The sequence below is a fragment of the Macrobrachium rosenbergii genome, chromosome 4 (assembly GCF_040412425.1).
Source record: "Macrobrachium rosenbergii isolate ZJJX-2024 chromosome 4, ASM4041242v1, whole genome shotgun sequence".
Lineage (NCBI taxonomy): Eukaryota > Metazoa > Arthropoda > Malacostraca > Decapoda > Palaemonidae > Macrobrachium > Macrobrachium rosenbergii.
The window spans coordinates 12,285,001-12,302,500 of NC_089744.1; the positions used below are offsets into that span (position 1 = coordinate 12,285,001).

General features: G+C 34.0%; 1 protein-coding gene across 1 annotated transcript in view; it reads left to right on the forward strand.

The window, feature by feature from the left end:
- Nucleotides 1-17,500, forward strand: part of LOC136830541 (copper homeostasis protein cutC homolog) — a 190,566-nt gene that overhangs the window by 15,953 nt on the left and 157,113 nt on the right. The window contains exon 2 of the mRNA XM_067090060.1: nt 9,807-9,875. The gene's annotated coding sequence lies outside the window, so the exon portion shown is untranslated. The remainder of the gene's footprint in view (nt 1-9,806; nt 9,876-17,500) is intronic.

Here is a 17,500-nt window from a genome sequence, read left to right on the forward strand (position 1 = left end):
AAAATATGTTAACCTTATAATAGCCCCCTTTAACTTATTCTCCCACCACCTAAGTTATTCTTATTTTAACAAATTTTCCCTCCAACTCACTCTCAGCTGAACTTTTTTTCTCCTCAACTTTATTTCTTTTGATACGTAACTGGATAAAAAAAAAGTCAGTTTCAGACGTGGGAGGAAACTTTCCAAAGCCTATTACTTTCCTCTTCCTTTCCCAACAATCGCTCCATGAGAGTTTCGTGCCAAGGACAAAGGACCCGGGGAAGCCAAAAGTGCTCCTTGAATGAAAAATATAATGATAATAATTTCGTATATTTACTTCCTGAATTTTGCACCTGAAATGTTGACGATTATATCTATATAACCACAAGTGAATAATTAATGTAAAGTTCACTTTTCCTTAGGAATAGCTCACAAATGGAATTGCATATTATAAGCTCTTTATCCTGATTATAATTCGCCCTAGTTCGGGGTTGGTACATGAAGGACGGGGATTTCATCCATCCACCTATAAGAGAGATTTAAGTAGGTTTCGACTGAAAGTCAGCACTTGCAATTTACATCAACTTATCTCCACCTCTCTCTCTCTTTATATATATATACATACAGTATATATTATATATATATGTATATATATATATATATATATATATATATATATATATATATATATATATATATAACAGATTTTTTGTATATATATAATATATATATATTATATATATATATAATATATATATATATATATATATATATATATATATATATATATATATATATATATATATATATACATATATATATATATATAACAGATTTTTTACTAATTTTACAAATAATATTAAAAACTCACATACTGAACTGCAAATAGCCCATTACTATCCAATTCACCTTTCCTCCCTAATAACTCACTCCCAGAGTACATCTACCCTGGTTGGGAAACGAACCTGTTCCTTTTCATACTGATACATGAAGGGCAATGAATTTATACTAATAGCATGATATAAATTAATTCTGACTCAACAGGAAATATTCCTGTCGATTTCAGGTTTCATCTGAGATTTAATGTTCCACCTGAGGTCAGGAGATAGACTGGAAATCTAGTTGTGATAATCAGATAATGATAGTATAGGTATAAGCTAACAGTTCTTTTTCTAAAGGGAGTGACTAAAATTAGATTAAATAACCGCCCCCTCCCCCCACCATCTCTCTCTCTCTCTCTCTCTCGTCTTCTTCTGAGTGAATCAGTATTACAACTCGCTGTAAAACTTCGACAGACAGAGATTAGTTTATGCATTTAAACTGGTTTTGAAGAAAGACTGAGGCTCTCCAGTATTATGAATTAATTTCCTACTGTAATTATGGTAGTTGATTCCACTGACATTTTCAGTCAAAACGTTGCTTCTTCGAATGACAGAAAAGACGACGTGTTTATTGTAAAATTTATCCATCACCGTAATTATGTTAGCTGGAATTATAACTTTATTCCTTTGATCAAGCTGTCTTATATGTTTGTAAAAAGAAGAAACGTTTTTATCACCAATTCATCCTCTTTAAGACCTCCTATCCTTTCATAATTTACTTTCATAATTTGTTTTGTGTTTCAGTCCTTTAGTTAAGCACCATGGGATGATTCTATCTCCAACATAGAAAAATTACATTCGTGTTCTAATGAATCACGAAAAAATAATCATGTCTTTTTTTTATTTAAGATAGACAGACATAAGCATCCTAAAAGGCCTTCCTCATAAAACCTAATTCATATTAAATTAATCAAAATAGAAAAGGTATTTTCCGAGAATGGTCACTTATTAGTGGCAAACGTCGCTTTCAGCATATATAGATTTAGGTATAAATATTTTGCTTTAGAATTATAGTCTCTGCTTTATCACTCCCATACGAGGTAAAACTCTACCCTCCCAGCCTACACCCACTATCACTAAAAAATCCTGGGGCCCTTCACTCCCTACGAGCCCTTATAGAAAGAATGTTTGCCTTCACCTACCGCTCTTGATATCGATGTGAATTCACCTCCTCTTTTCTTCTCAAAAGCCTAGCCTCTCCGGTTTACTCAGACAAAAAACTGAAAGGGAAATAGTAGATTATAAATACTTGTTAAAATGCCTAGATTAGTTCCACAAATACTACATCATTTACATTTCCTCTCACAAATAACAGGAAGATGTTGGTTTTTTGAAATTCCCATCAGTGGCGATAGTTACAACAAACTGGTGAAAAGTCTTAGATCCTGAGAATGGTAGACAAACCAAATAAAATACGGAATGAAGTCATTACAGATTAAATGAAAACGTGGAATTTGCCATTAAAATCCCGCGAGATATTTCAGGAATGAAACAAATTTTAGCATTTATTATTCTACTAGCATACTCATGCCATCAAAACTGGATGTTAATAAGAGACAGTTAACATGGCAAGACGAAACTCTAAGGACGTTAGGTACAGTCCCGAGGGTGGTACCCCGTACCAAGGCACCTTCATTCTAGTTACTTATTTAAGGGCCAGTTGTAAGACAGGTAACCTCTGTCTAGACAGGGGCAAGTGTATATTGGGTTCATAAACTTTAAACTGCAATTCTTTTACATTGAGCAAATATTGCTTCTTATAAAGCAAACGGGTTTATAATAGTTGATATACGTGGTTCTTCAGATCCCCACCCTGGAAAAATCACGGTCGTTTAGTAAATAAAAAAAATTTATTTCATATTATAATTTACGAAATTTATGTTATATCCCATCGTTATTGGTTAAGGAAACTAATGCTGATTATCTTGTATTAGAGTTCCTGGCTTTCTTGATTGCAACTTAAACCATGGAAACAATTGATATTTTCCCGCGTTGTTGATAAGACATGAGGGAAACTGACTGTGTATGTCAGATTTATTCCCCCCCCCCAACTTCTTTATTCTGCCTATCTGTCTATGAATCTATTTAGGCTATCAGAAATACTGGGTTTCTTTCAATATCTCACCCAGGAGACTCGTTACACAACTAACAGTAGTTGGTAGGCTGCTACAGACTGATTTTCCATTGATATGGCCTCTCTCTCTCTCTCTCTCTCTCTCTCTCTCTCTCTCTCTCTCTCTCTCTCTCTCAAGTATCGATTTATCACCACTTGTAATCCTAGTCTGAATAAAACTTTTTGAGTTGCGTATCTACTGTATGTATCAGACATACTGAACTAAAATCGATGCATCACTCATCGTTTTTGTTACTCAACTGGGAATAATAATCTAGTTATTGACTTATTTTCCGCTGATATTACCACACCTCTCTCTCTCTCTCTCTCTCTCTGTCTCTCTCTCGTAATCGCGGTCTAAGTAAAACGTTTTTCCCTGCACCTGCAAGCATCACTTGAGGTAAAATCAACTATGTTTTGCAAGACGTAAAGCTTTCTCGAAACATACTCCAATTCGTATTCTTCGAAGGAAATCCCTACTTTTTCCTCCCTTCCATCACTAAGAATGTTCGTCCTTCTCCAGAACAATACTTTGTCTCTGCCGACTTTGCTTTTTCTAAAATAGTAACATATTAACTTCTTCCAATTTTGGAAAGATTGTTACTCTATCTGTCCTTCATCTGCCAAGAAAATTCTCCCTTTTGTTATGGTAAATAATGTCCTCTTCGCTCTATTTTCGTTTCATCCTCTTCCGAAATTATTCCCTTTTGCTGACGATTTACTTATGGGACTGAATGACGGAAGGTAATTCCGTCTCAGCGAGTCGGAGTCTGTCTTCGTTTATGTCTCTAGTCGTTTGGATAGGTGATTCCTTTTCAAGCGGCTGATCCAAATATGGATCTGTTTGGGAAGTTTTATTGGAACGATCGAATGTTACTGTTGTTATCAGCCAAACTGCTATCCCAAAGCAGCACGAAGGAAAGAAGCTCAACACGAATACAGAAACACAGATGTGAATAAGAAATTATATAATAAGAAAAAAATTAAAAAAAATTAAAGAAACAATCTATTAAAGGAGACTCATGAAAGTTTCCTAAAATAAAATCAAATGCGCACAGTTTAAATTTCTCAAGTTCCACTGATTTAAGTACATGACTAGGGGGATCCCTCCACATTTATTTATCATAGGTTTCGTAACTTTTCAAAAACAGAAATTTATACTTTTAATCTCTGTACTGTTTACATAATACTATTAGAACTTTGGTGCCAGAACCCAGTGCCCTAAATGAGTCTCCCGTACCAAAAAGTATCTCATCCAGAGTCTTGCTAAAAAACTATGGCTCAAATGCAAACGCACGAAAGAGCCCAGTCTTCAATAACTGAATGAATCCAGATGGAATAATCTGATTAACAATAAGGAACGACGGTTCAACTTTTTCGTGATAAATGCGATTGCCTAAATAAAGCCGATGTTGCATGTTGCAAATGAAAGAAATCCGAACTGTCCTTTTATACTACAGTAAATTGTTCCTAACGAGGATGACAACACTCCTACCTTGGTGCTGGAATTAATAATTGTAACAATAAACAATGTAGGTCTTGGACATTTAATGCTGTCATATTTTTTATTAGTATTATCCATAGAAAATGTTCATATAATATTTGGTGAAAGACGTTTCTATTAACTCTGTTCCATCGTATGTAGTTGTTACATGCTCTAATATTTGGTTTCGTATTGGTTAATTGTTTTAATATTTTTTATTGCCTTTTATGGTTTGTTACCAAATTCATGTTTCTCAGATAACGCTTGCAGTGTGATAGGTATTGAATCTAGTTCTTCAGTTCAACGATCTTATACACGCATTTCTCATCTTGATATTAAGTAATATCTGACACACATACACACACATATATATATATATATATATATATATATATATATATATATATATATATATATATATATATATATATATATTATACATATAATATATATACATTTATAAATATATATAAACATATATTTATAAATGGATATATAAATATATATTTATAAATGATGTATTTACATATATATATGTATATATATATATAAAAATATATATGATATATTTATATATATATATATATATATATATATATATATATATATATATATATATATATATATATATATATATATTTACATATATATGTATATATATATATATATATATACATATATACATTTATATATATACATATATATATATACATGTATATAAATATATATATATATATACATATATATATACATTATATCTATTATATATATATATATATATATATATATATATTTATATATATAAATTATATATATTTATATTTATATATATATATATATATATATATATATATATATATATATATATATATATATATTCATATAATTATATGTATACATACATATATAAGTATATTAATTATTTTTCATTTATTTATCTATTTAAAATATTATGAGCTACTGGGAATGAATGTTACAGGATTTTTGTCAGAGATTTAAATCTTATCATGAAGCTCTACGAGTAATTTCTTTATGTAAATGGCTATAGCATTCCTAGTGGTAAGCACCTGATTTTCAAACTTCTTATTTCGATACTTACTTCTCCTCTTTCATTGGGCTCTGTTATAGCGCATTTTGATTTGTACAATCCCTCTTACTGAAAATCTCGTGTCGCATATTAGTCCATAACTGGTATATTCATAAAGATATACCTACGAATCTCTTTCCACCACGGTCTTCTTGTATATTTAATTTCTGATTATGAATAACCTGTCACTGAGTTATCATCATCTGATTACAATATTAATCTCCGATGGAGATACGTTCATTATACGTTCAAACACTTTTTCATATGTATGAGTTTCTCATTACGTATGCCCCAGAGAATGTACTATCAATTCCTTACTGGAATTAATCGAAAATAAATTGTGTTGTTGTATCCATACTCCTTCTTCAGTTTTGTTGCTTTAAGATTAAAAATCTTGTTAAGATTTTCTTAGAGTAAATCGCTGATGACATCCTGTCCTAGTCTTCATTGTTTACCCTCGGGTGCCTGATTAAAAGCCAAGACAAGGACTACTTGCAGATTGTTCTCATTCTTCAAGAACATGATCAGGCTGGAAATTTCTTCCAGTTGCACAAAGACATTTGCTTGTTTTTTCTTCTCTCTTCGAAAAGTGAAGAGGTCCTCATGGAATCTCAAGGGTTTGGAGAAGAGGAAATATTTTCACGAAAAATTCATATTTGATATATTATCCATATACATATTATATATATATATATATATATATATATATATATATATATATATATATATATATATATATATATATATATATATATATATATATATATATATATATATAGTATAAAGTTTATGATTAAATATAAATATTTATTTATTTTATATATATTTATATAAATTTTATTTAAAGAAAATATTTATTTCTGAAATTTTATTTAGTTATTTCTACGACTTATGAACTTTCTTTCTTTTTATATTATACTGGAATTTTCTCTCTCTTTCCTTCTGAGACGTAGCTACGAACTCTCCTTTCCTTCTTTTTAAGATCTTGCTTTCTATATAATATGTCGGGTTTTTCTTTCATTTTTGTTTCTAGAATGATGAAGATTTTTTTTCTGTCATTCTTTCTATCTATCTTTCTTTTCTTCTGCACAGTGATGCTCCTCCCTTTCTTGCTCTTTCTCCTCTGTGCGTAAAGAAAGCGAGAGGTGCTAATAACTTACGGGTCTTTGAATTCTATTACTTGTTTGCCTTTGTTATGATTTCCTGAATTTTGCTTATATACAAACAGAAAATTTTTATTAAAATAATCCATTAACGGATTTTCCATTAATGTGAAACCACAAATCAGAACAGACTCTCTCTCTCTCTCTCTCTTCATTTTTGTACTTCGTCGTTATTTTCTTCACGTTTTCTACCTCATTTTCCAGACGAATGGTTTGACTTTGATGACACTGTTCACAAACAATTTATTATTAAAGGTTCAAAAGAGCATGAAAATAGCCTCTATACGTCAGATGCTTTCTGACTTTATAAGCATTTTTATTTTATCGAAATGTTCTGAAGGACACAGCTACATGGTATTAATGTATCATTCGCCTCGGTGACAAGATTTATTGATTTTGCCAATATTATTTCTTGTGGATTCCAAATATTAGAAAAAAAAAACTAAACGATTTTTCAAAAGTTCATCAAAATCCGTCTGACTTTATAAGCATTTTTATTTTATCGAAATGTTCTGAAGGACACAGCTACATGGTATTTATATATCATTCGCCTCGGTGACAAGATTTATTGATTTTGCTAATATTATTTCTTGTGGATTCCAAATATTAAAAAAAAAAAAAAAGATTTTTCAAAAGTTCATCAAAATCCGCGTTACTATTCATTAAATTTTGCTAAGACAGTATTTTTTTAAGCGTTATTTAAAAAAAATTCATCTTTGCTTGTAATTGTATTACAATATCTATCACTGGAAAATGTGTTCACATTGGTTATCAAAGAAAATGCCTCTTCGTTCAACAACAAAAATCCCTTTGCTCTTCTTTTTTTCTCCAATCATTTTTAGAAATAAAAAGGCTCGCTCTAATTAATACGGTTCATTTGCAGATATCCACATCAGGTCTTATTTAAATGAAAAATAAGTGACGTATTCCCTAACGGCAGAAACTGTTCATCTAAAGACATGAAGTGAAAAACGATCCAAAGAGGGAGAAGCAATCAAGACGTCACTTGAAGTCTTGAGCCTAAATAAATGTTTTGTCTCAGAGCAGCCTCCCGTCTGTGTTTATAATCCGTCTCTCAGACGTAAGAGTCTCTCTCCCTCCTCCCATAGCAATTTCACCCAGTTTGAGGTAAAGGTGAAATTATTACCATTCTAATATTTGTTTATGTTCATTGGCCATCTACTCACTTTATCAAATGTATATTTTGTTTATCATAAGAGTCATAATTTTTCTTAGCGCTTTTTTTTAACTTCAAAAATATTTCTATTTCATAATCTATTGCTGGATGATTCGTATTCCATGAATATAGGGACAGCCATCTTTTATATTTTTAATCATGCCTTTCTTTATAATTCATTCAGTATTATTCGCTGGTACGCATTCTTTTTCTTCTTATTAATTTCTTTTAACGTAAATGTTTAAGACTTACGTGTTTGTATAAAAAATATTAACTAATTTTAAAAATTCTGTGGGCTCTTTCTCTCAGAGCCTTTGTTCTATTATCTACTGCACCTGATCACCAAGAAAATAATTTTTGTATGGCCCAGCTGACGTTGTGCTTTAATTATTATTACTGTTCTTGTTATTTAACGATATTTTCACTGTCTTTTCTTTAAACCTTCGAAAAGTCATTCAGTCTAACACTGATAAACAAATGAAGAGGTGAAAAATAGAAGACGAACTATCGCAACTCTTCGTCCTATTACAACTGTGACAATCTTGGCATGATTAGAAAATATAACAATACATCTCAGTTGAATAACATTCGACTCATGTTCTCGATTCCCATCTGATTCCTATCAAGTGCGGTGCTTCATTTCTATTCCCGATCAGAATATGAAAATCCTTCTTTCTGATTCTAGTCAATTACTGTACATTTTGTCTGACCCAACTGAATTCTGAACAAAGTTTTCTAATAAATGGTAGCGTCTGTACCAGATAATATATATCCTTTTTCTTTATTAAACATTTCTTTGAATTTGTGCAGAAGACATTCTGTTGAAAGGGGCAAGACTTCGGACGTAAAACATTTTGAATTACAAAATATGTCAGCTTGGCCGTTCAGTATGTTTTTCTCGAGTTCTGTCTAGGAATTAATAAACTGTACAGATGAACACCGCTGGACGTTAGTATTCACTATTGATATGCTAACGAAATTCATGTCATCATTACTAAGTATGGATTAAAATGCCACGGAAAACAGTAGCCTACCGTGCACCCTGTTTCCATGAGACTTGGCTCTAATTTATTGATCGATAAAATATGTCTATCAAGCCATTACTTTATATTTCCTCTGTCGATTTAAAATACGAGGGATTTTTCTATAGTAGCATAAATTATTTTCTCATAAATCTCTCTCTCTCTCATAAATACCAACAATCTGCCTCCATATATTGTACTAGGTAGGTCAGCTTTTTGAATTCTGGGATTCAGTTGAATTTAATTCTTTCTTTTTTTTTACAACAAAAGATAAGCTTCCATTTCTAGAACAAAACTCAGTTTGTCTTTTTTCCAAGAAATTTCTTAATCCTTTTAGAGAAAATTATTCATTCTCTAAATGAAAATCTTAATCTTCCGGTAGAGTAAACCTTTCACTTTTCTCACTTCCTCTGAACTATGATACCTGATTCCCGTTTTGTGGTTTAGAAAAGTTTTCCCCTATTTCATAAAAACATATCAATTCTTTTCCTGCCACTTCTTAAGCATCTGCTTATTTCCCCTCGGGTTTTCTTGTCGGGTGATAAAAGGGAATTCCGACTTCCAACGACTCAGTTCCTGTCTTAGTTTGCACCTCTTGTCGGCCACATGATTCCTTTGGATGCTCAAGGGGCTGAAGAGAGTCCGTAATTTGTTTTCCCTCCTTTGAAATATTTGGGAACTCTTTATCTCCAGACAGTGATCTGTTTTATTGACATTTTGTTATTCTGTTCGGTTCGCGTCCTTTTGTAGTTTTCCAGAAGAAAGGGGAATACCTTATTTCCAAATGATCCCTTTTTTTTTAACTTGTCTTTGGATCTGTTATAGTCCTTTCTGTTACTTTTAACATATTTACCTTTTCCATTATCCCCATACACTTCTGAATTGCATTTTTCCTTTACAGATATTTATCATTTTGAATCGACTCCTGGCGCTTTGTAGAGCAAACAACACAACAGCCTCCGAATGCTGGGTAAGTACAACCATCCTCAAACTCTCCTACCGACATCTTTGATAAAAACAAACTCATTCGTCCAACTGATGATGACGGATGGACCATCCTTCTGGCATAGAGTTCCAGTATTTTTTTTTTTTTATGTTGCTACGACTATCTGTTTTCAGGGGGATGCAGCTGCTTTTTTGTTTTTGTTTTCTCTTATAGATAAATGAGTTGAGGAGAAAACTGAGATGAATATAACAGTACCTGTTTCCCACATGTGATGGAGCGAGAGGCCGAAATGCGATTTCCTTGACTACCCAGACTCAGTTTTTAATGGTTTGAAGGACTTTAAGTCAAAATTACTAGTCCCCAGATGTCTTTGGCAAACATTCATAGGTGTTTAACGAATCATACATGTGGCATTTTGGCACAGATCTTTTTTTTTTTTTTTTTAACTCCAATCAGCAAAACCGTTTCGTGTCCCGTAGCTGAGAAAACAAGAAAAAGCGTTCAAACATTGCTTCGGAAACAACCTTATTTATTAATCATCAAGTAAGGTCGCGTGGAAAAGCATAATTTTACGGCTATCTTTTACACATAAAAAAGGCGTTTCCATTTAACATAATATAAGTAATTAGATGCTGAAAAATGGGAGTAAATTTCTAAATTACGAGATTGCCACAAGTTGTTGATTAAAAGTATAATTTCCTTTTCAACCATGACTCCAGGTTTCTTCCGAGAAGTTTTCTTACATTTTTTAAACGTGATATTTAGCTGTCTTTGATGAACAAATTTCTCAGCCAGCACTCACGAAGCCGTTAATACGATTTGAGAAACGAAATTTATTACCTGTTTACCACAGTAATTTCCGCCAAACACCTGGAATTATATGACATTCAGGAAGAAGCACTAACAGGCCTTGAATATATCCTAGCTGGGCCTTGGCGGGAGGGGGTGGGGGGCGGGGAGAAGAGTGGGGCAGCAGGTCAGATTTCAGACCCTTATCGGTGCCCCTGAGGGAATAGCGTATAATGGGAATGCTGGGCAAATGGTAACGCAACTACGAAATTTGGTGATGCCCTTAGGGCCATTTGTCAAAGGTACTTGATTTGGCATATGGATATCCCCTTTTTAAGGTGGTCGCCACAGTAACTTTCACACATTTATTCCTATTACAGAAATGATATACTTTTCAATCTAAATTAAGTTAGTTTTCTATTTCGGATGCCCTCAGGTTTATACATAGATCTAGGCATAAATATATCTAAAGATATAGATATCTGTCTGTCTATCTATCTATCAGGCTATATATATATATATATATATATATATATATATATATATATATATATATATATATATATATATATATATATATATATATATATATATATATACACACACAGTATATACATACACAGGTGCCCATAAAGTCTCTTTACAATTTAAAATATATATTACAAGAGCCATTGATGAGAAATCTTAATCAGATTTGTTCTATGTACTTAGCAGTTATCAAAGTTTTTAATCACATTGCATTTGTGTGTTTAAGGTGCCCTGTTGAAAGAGGTACTGTTAATGAACCCTAAAAAATGACTACTCTTCAAGATGAGGCACAATGTGTATCATGGTTTATTGAAACAAAGTCGGATACGCAGGCTCGGCAAAACTACAGAGATTGGGAAAAAATCATCTGGATCGATATGACAAGTATTAGAAAGATCATCGGATGATTATTCGATTTCAACATTATTTTTCGCAGGTCTAGCATAAGCTCAGCGTAGTACGGAGCACATTTCCGGTAAGTTGCATCTGTACAGTACTTGATGTAGTAACACATGACGCAAGGCAGTTACTGGACGTTACCAAAGACTAAAAACAAGCCTTATGCACAGCACATTTTCCAAAAGACCATTACATTTACGCATCCCTTTGACACCAAGGATGAATTAACAGCATTATGTTTCTCATCTTTTTCCTCATTGTTGGGTATTGTTTTCTTATCGTTTGTTAATAAAGCAGACAAAGCAAATGTACTAAATCCATATCAAGAAGATTATGAAGCTGCCCACCAATAATGAAACTAGTTATTTCTTGCAGCTTGGCTTTCCTTATATCACTGTTTGATTTCCTCTGCAGATCTACAAAGTCTGTTCATTTCTCGTGATATCCAACAACGTTCTGTTAAATCAACTGGGAGAGATTACGTCTCCATATTCATAGGTCTGAACTTGCTTGACTGATAATAGTATACTGGTCATCGTGCTGTAAACAAGCTTGATGACTAGTAAAAATTTTCAATATTTTTTTAAATACTCTTACTCTATTGATTAAATAAGGATTAACATCTTTAAATCGGACAAAAACATTCATTGTTTCTTAGCTGGTACAATACCAGCCATAGTATTAATAACGCACGTACTTGAAAACATAATGTATATACATGGACACAATACACTGTAACCAACAGAGAAGCCTTATATTTTAAGTCAGCCGCATAAGCAGTTGAATATATCTATATAAATCACATCATTAGGAGGAATGACATACATTGCTCTAATCTGCTTAGCTGAACACTAATGGGGTCCCTTTATAATCTCACACAATCATTATAAGTAAGTTAACTACCACTACTGGTGGCAAAGCCAAAGATAATTATCGTGCACCGCATGACTTTTGCCTCAGTTATTGAATTATTATGAACATCAAAGGCAAATAACACGTTTCAGAAACTTGTTCTCTTTCGAGGAAATACTAATATAGATATACACAATATTATCAATCGCTGGGATATTCAATATTGCGTTACAGTGTAAGACATCAGAATCAGAACTCGTTTATGTTAGCACTATGGTGATATTTCCGCCTAGTCGACTCTCCTTTCTTTGTTAAGATTTCCATTGCTTTGGAACTGTACGTTGTTCTTCAGGAAGTATCTTGCTTCTGAAGAAAATCCTTTTATTTTCCCATCCTCCAGAACAATACATTGGTTATTTTTTCTTGTGCTTCGAACGTTTTCGAAATGATAAATTGTTCTCTTTTCATGTCTGGAAGGATTACTTGATCTTGCCTTCCTCTTCCAGGAACGTTCGTCCTTTTTTCGTTACTGTAAATAACTTCTTATTTTTCTTCTTCTTCTTCGACTTTATTTTACTTCTTCCTCGTTGGAAATTATTCCCTTGTTTCAGCAAATTTCTTTTTACCAGCCAGCGTTTGTCTGTCTGTCTGTTTTTCTGTATTGGTCTGTCTTTTGTCCTACGATGTCGATTCCTACAGTATTAGTAGACCGAAATATAGAATTTGCTTGTTCAGTTTGTATGCGTTCAGTCAAATAATATGGGGGCCTTCAGTAGCTTTCTGGCATTAATCGGCTTTAAAGGCAGATTTTTCTATCAATGACCTAATATTCTGATGATTTTATCATTATTTTGGCTTTTTATGTGTACTACTTTCCGTTACACTCATTTTTCACCTTCTCAAGTTCTTTTTGTCACTGCTCATTGCTTATACCAATTATCCTTCTCAGAGTTGTTTTCCTTTCTCCAAACTTGTGAATTATCCTCGACCCCAATATCATGTAGAAATATGTAATAGAAGAAAAAAAAAAAATACCGAAAAACTTCAAAATCCTTCAAATTCCGGATTTCTTTACAAGCAAAGTCCGTCAAGGTCCGTTTTCCCCTCGCCAAAATCATAGAACAACACACGAACCAAAGCGAAACAAGACAAACAACCGGGAGACACGCTGGCCTAGAGCAGGAGAAGGAAACGATCACAAATACAACCGACCTTTTGAATTCCTGGCGTCTGCCCCGCCCGCTCAGTCCTTCTACAGCCCACCTCCTCCATCTCCTCAGGCATAACCTTCCTCAAACTCTCGGCCTGAACTCAACCGTCCAATCTGGGATGAGAGGTGGGGAGAAGAGCCTTGTTTTCACGGAAGTTTGGTTGTAATTTGTGTTTTCGCCATCTTTTTCTTCTCCTTCTTCTTCTTTAGAAGAAGGAGGAGAGAAATGGGAGTGAAGTAGAAGCACAAAGAATGCGATAGACCCATCTGTTAATCTGGTGAAGCTTTAGCACTTAAAGCTTGCAGAACTATTCAGTAGTTGTGAGGTCAGGGAACTATACCTTTATGAACACAGCACAAGGAGGGCATGAAAATAAGGACAAAGAATGTTCTCTTACCATGTTCTAATATTTGTCTTCTAGAGGGACGTCGGAAAAATTTGACACATGAAACCACATTAAAAAACAGTCTTCAGTTTCTTATACTAAACCTTGCATAAAAACCTGGAATTTTGTGAAATCTTGTTTTGTTTTCTCATATGTTGGTGTTCGTTGTCGTTCCTAGAACATTCCATGCTTCAAGAGGCAAGCCATTCTCTTCCTTGGAAGTCAGGCCCTACTCTGTTGCCTCCACCATTTTCATTTGCCCGTCCCGTCAGCCTTCCTCCAGAAGTGTGAGTCAGACTTCTTCAGTTTCCTTTTGTTTTGTTAACGTTACCTTCTGCTATATTAGCAAAGCTAACAGAGGAATCTGATCAGATACCAGTCGTTTACCATTATCGTTGTGACGTCATTTCTACCTTTATAAGTTATCTATCAATTACCTCACAGAAAAACCTACTTTTGGTTATATTTTGTGGGAGTTCCGATGTTCTGTGGACGTTTTATTTTTCCCTTAATTCACTGAAGAGCGAACATTTAAACGCTCATCTAGCACAAGTCAGAAAATCATAGTGATTGCACAATAAGAAGCTGGGACCAACTCAAAGGCAAACGACAGGACCGCCACTTAAAAGAATCCAGGTTATAATTGAATGAAAAGTCCTACGACTGAAATACTTTTGCAAACAGAGGCTGGAAATCTCTTCTTACACCCTCTTGGGCAAATAGTCTTCTGGAGATTCTGGTACTTTCCAGGGCAGCACTTTCCAGGAGGCTCCAGGCAGCTGACTTCAGCCAAACTGTTTCGCAACACTGACGAGAGCTATCCACGTCACTTCCCTTTCACACTATATCCCGTCCTTTTTCTCTTATTGCGACCTTGTGACCTTAGAATATCCCGATGGAAATGTAAAACGCTTAACTTCAGATAAACTAAACAGAAAAACTACAAAATAAAATACAGCACGGCAAAACAAACGCCATAATATAATTTTTCTCCACCTTCCAGTGGCTTTACAAGAATGAAAAATATTTTTTCCGTCGGATAAAAAATTTCAAGTACTGGGGCAACGGATTTTCATGAGCTTTAAAGCTATTAAGAACCTCTCTTAAAAATCTTTAAAATATTCTGATATGTCTTGTTTATTTCTCTTCATTATGAAAAAACCTTGATTCTGTTTTTCTAAAAAAATTCACTAGATATTCGTTATAATATCTGTCCCTCCATCTCCAAGATTGAGAGCTTGTCGATCTCGAAGAAAGGAATTCTATTTGGATCCCGTCATCAGATTCACAACAACGTTCCTAATTGCATGAGCTGGGATGAAGGAACGCTATTATCGTACACGTATCCTGAAGGTTGTCAGATGGAAGAGAATTAGAGTCTCATTGTGTGTGCGTCTTCTCATATTAGGCCCTGAGGCCATTAATACGGTTAATAATGCATGCATGAGGAGTTGAAAGACGCAGCTGATGGAAAATAAGCTTGATAAAATCGTAGAGTACTGATTTTTTCGGTTTAATATTATTACCAAATTCATTATTATTATTTATCCAAAGATACTGTATAAAGCTTCGTATGATTTTGGAATAAATATCATATTTCAAAAATATTTACTTAACCTATGTAGTATGCATTTCGTGGGAGAGGAGATTAATGGCTACATCAATAGAAATGAAAAATGTAAAATCTAATAACTTTCAGCTATAAATATTCCTGGCAACGTTTCCCAAATATAATGTCTTCAGTAGAAAAACATTTCATAATGAAAAGAAGGAAACAAGACATACCGAAATAGTTTTAATATTATTAACAGAGGCTCTTAATAGCTTTAAAACTCATGAAATTTTTTATCCGACGGAAAAAATATTTTTCATTCTTGTAAAACCACTGGAAGGTGGAGAAAAATGATATTAAGTCGTTTGTTTTGCCGTGCTGATTTTATTTTGTAGTCTTTCAACTTAGTTTATCTGAAGTTAAACGTTTTACATTTCCATCGGGATATTCTAAGGTCACAAGGTCACAGTCAGAGAAAAAGGACGGGATACAGTGTGAAAGGTAAGTGACGTGGATAGCTCAGTCAGCGTTATGAAACAGTTTGGCTGGAGTCAGTTGCCTGGGGCTTCCTGGAAAGTGCTGCCCTGGAAAGTACCAGAATCTCCAGACGACGATGTGCCTAAGAAGGTATATGAAGAGATTCCCAGCCTCTACTTGCAAAAGAAGTATTTCAGTCGTAGGACTTTTCATTCAATATTATAACCTGGATTCTTTTAAGTGGCGGTCCAGTCGTTTACCTCTCAGTTGGTCCCGGTCCCAGCTTCTTATTGTGCAAAGACTATGATTTTCTGACTTGTGCTAGACGAGCGTTTAAATGTCCGTTCTTCAGTGAATTAAGGGACAAATAAAACGTTCAAAGAAAATTGCACATGAGTATTGTCGAAATCCTTCTTGGCACCACCCACCCTCCCTCAGCCTGACAGAGCCTGACAGACAACCCTGTGATGGGAACATCGTCGCCCCTGGGAGATGCAAGAAAGCTGGGACCAGCGTAGTCTGCAAATTAGAATTCCGAGAAAGCGTGAAAGCCTCTCGGCATGAACTACGTTGAACGCTGATGGCTATCCTTGTGATGAGGGGCTTTGTCGCCCCCAGGAGATTTAGGAAGTCTGGGACCAATGTGGTTTGCAGATTTAAATTCGGGAGAAACGTAAAAGCTTCTCAATATCAACTGTTCGACGCAGAGTGGTTGCAGACTTTTGGGACTCACTCTGGAGCCGAGGGATTCAGGACAGTGAAATTTGGTAATTGTCTTTTATCTGAGATGTGACATTCGTGTTAAATTTTCATTTTTAATTCTTATTTTGCGACTGGTTTTTTTTTGGCTTTATTCTCTTATTTGTTAGAATGCAGTTATATTGCAAAACCATGGGTTAATGGCTGAAACATCTGTCGTCTATGAAATGAATAATTATAGCAGCATAGTGGTAGATTTTGTTTACTGCCTTCAAGACTTCATTCTTGAAAACTGGAAGATGTGCTGTAGAAAATGGAAGTGTCGCCAAAAATTTATAGATGCCAAATGTGCATTAGCACCTGAAGAAAATAAAAGAAAGCCTGCCATGGCCTGTGAACGTTTTATTTTTCCCTCAATTTACTGGAGAACGAACATTTAAACGTTCATCTAGCACAAGTCAGGAAATCATAGTCACTGCACAATGAGAAGCTGGGACCAATTCAGGGGTAAACGACAGGACCGCCACTTAAAAGAACCCAGACCTAAATGAAATGAATCAAAGCCTAACCTTGGGATTTTGTAAACAGTGTTTCTTACGCTACAGACGACAGTCTCTTGTAAGAAGATTTTTAGTGCTTTTATATGAAAAAACTACATTTACACAGAATATTTTCAACATAGATTTTGATGGATTTAAAAATGGTGAAACTGGGTAAATAAAAACAGTGTACTTTCACTTTTCTTATAAAATTCTTT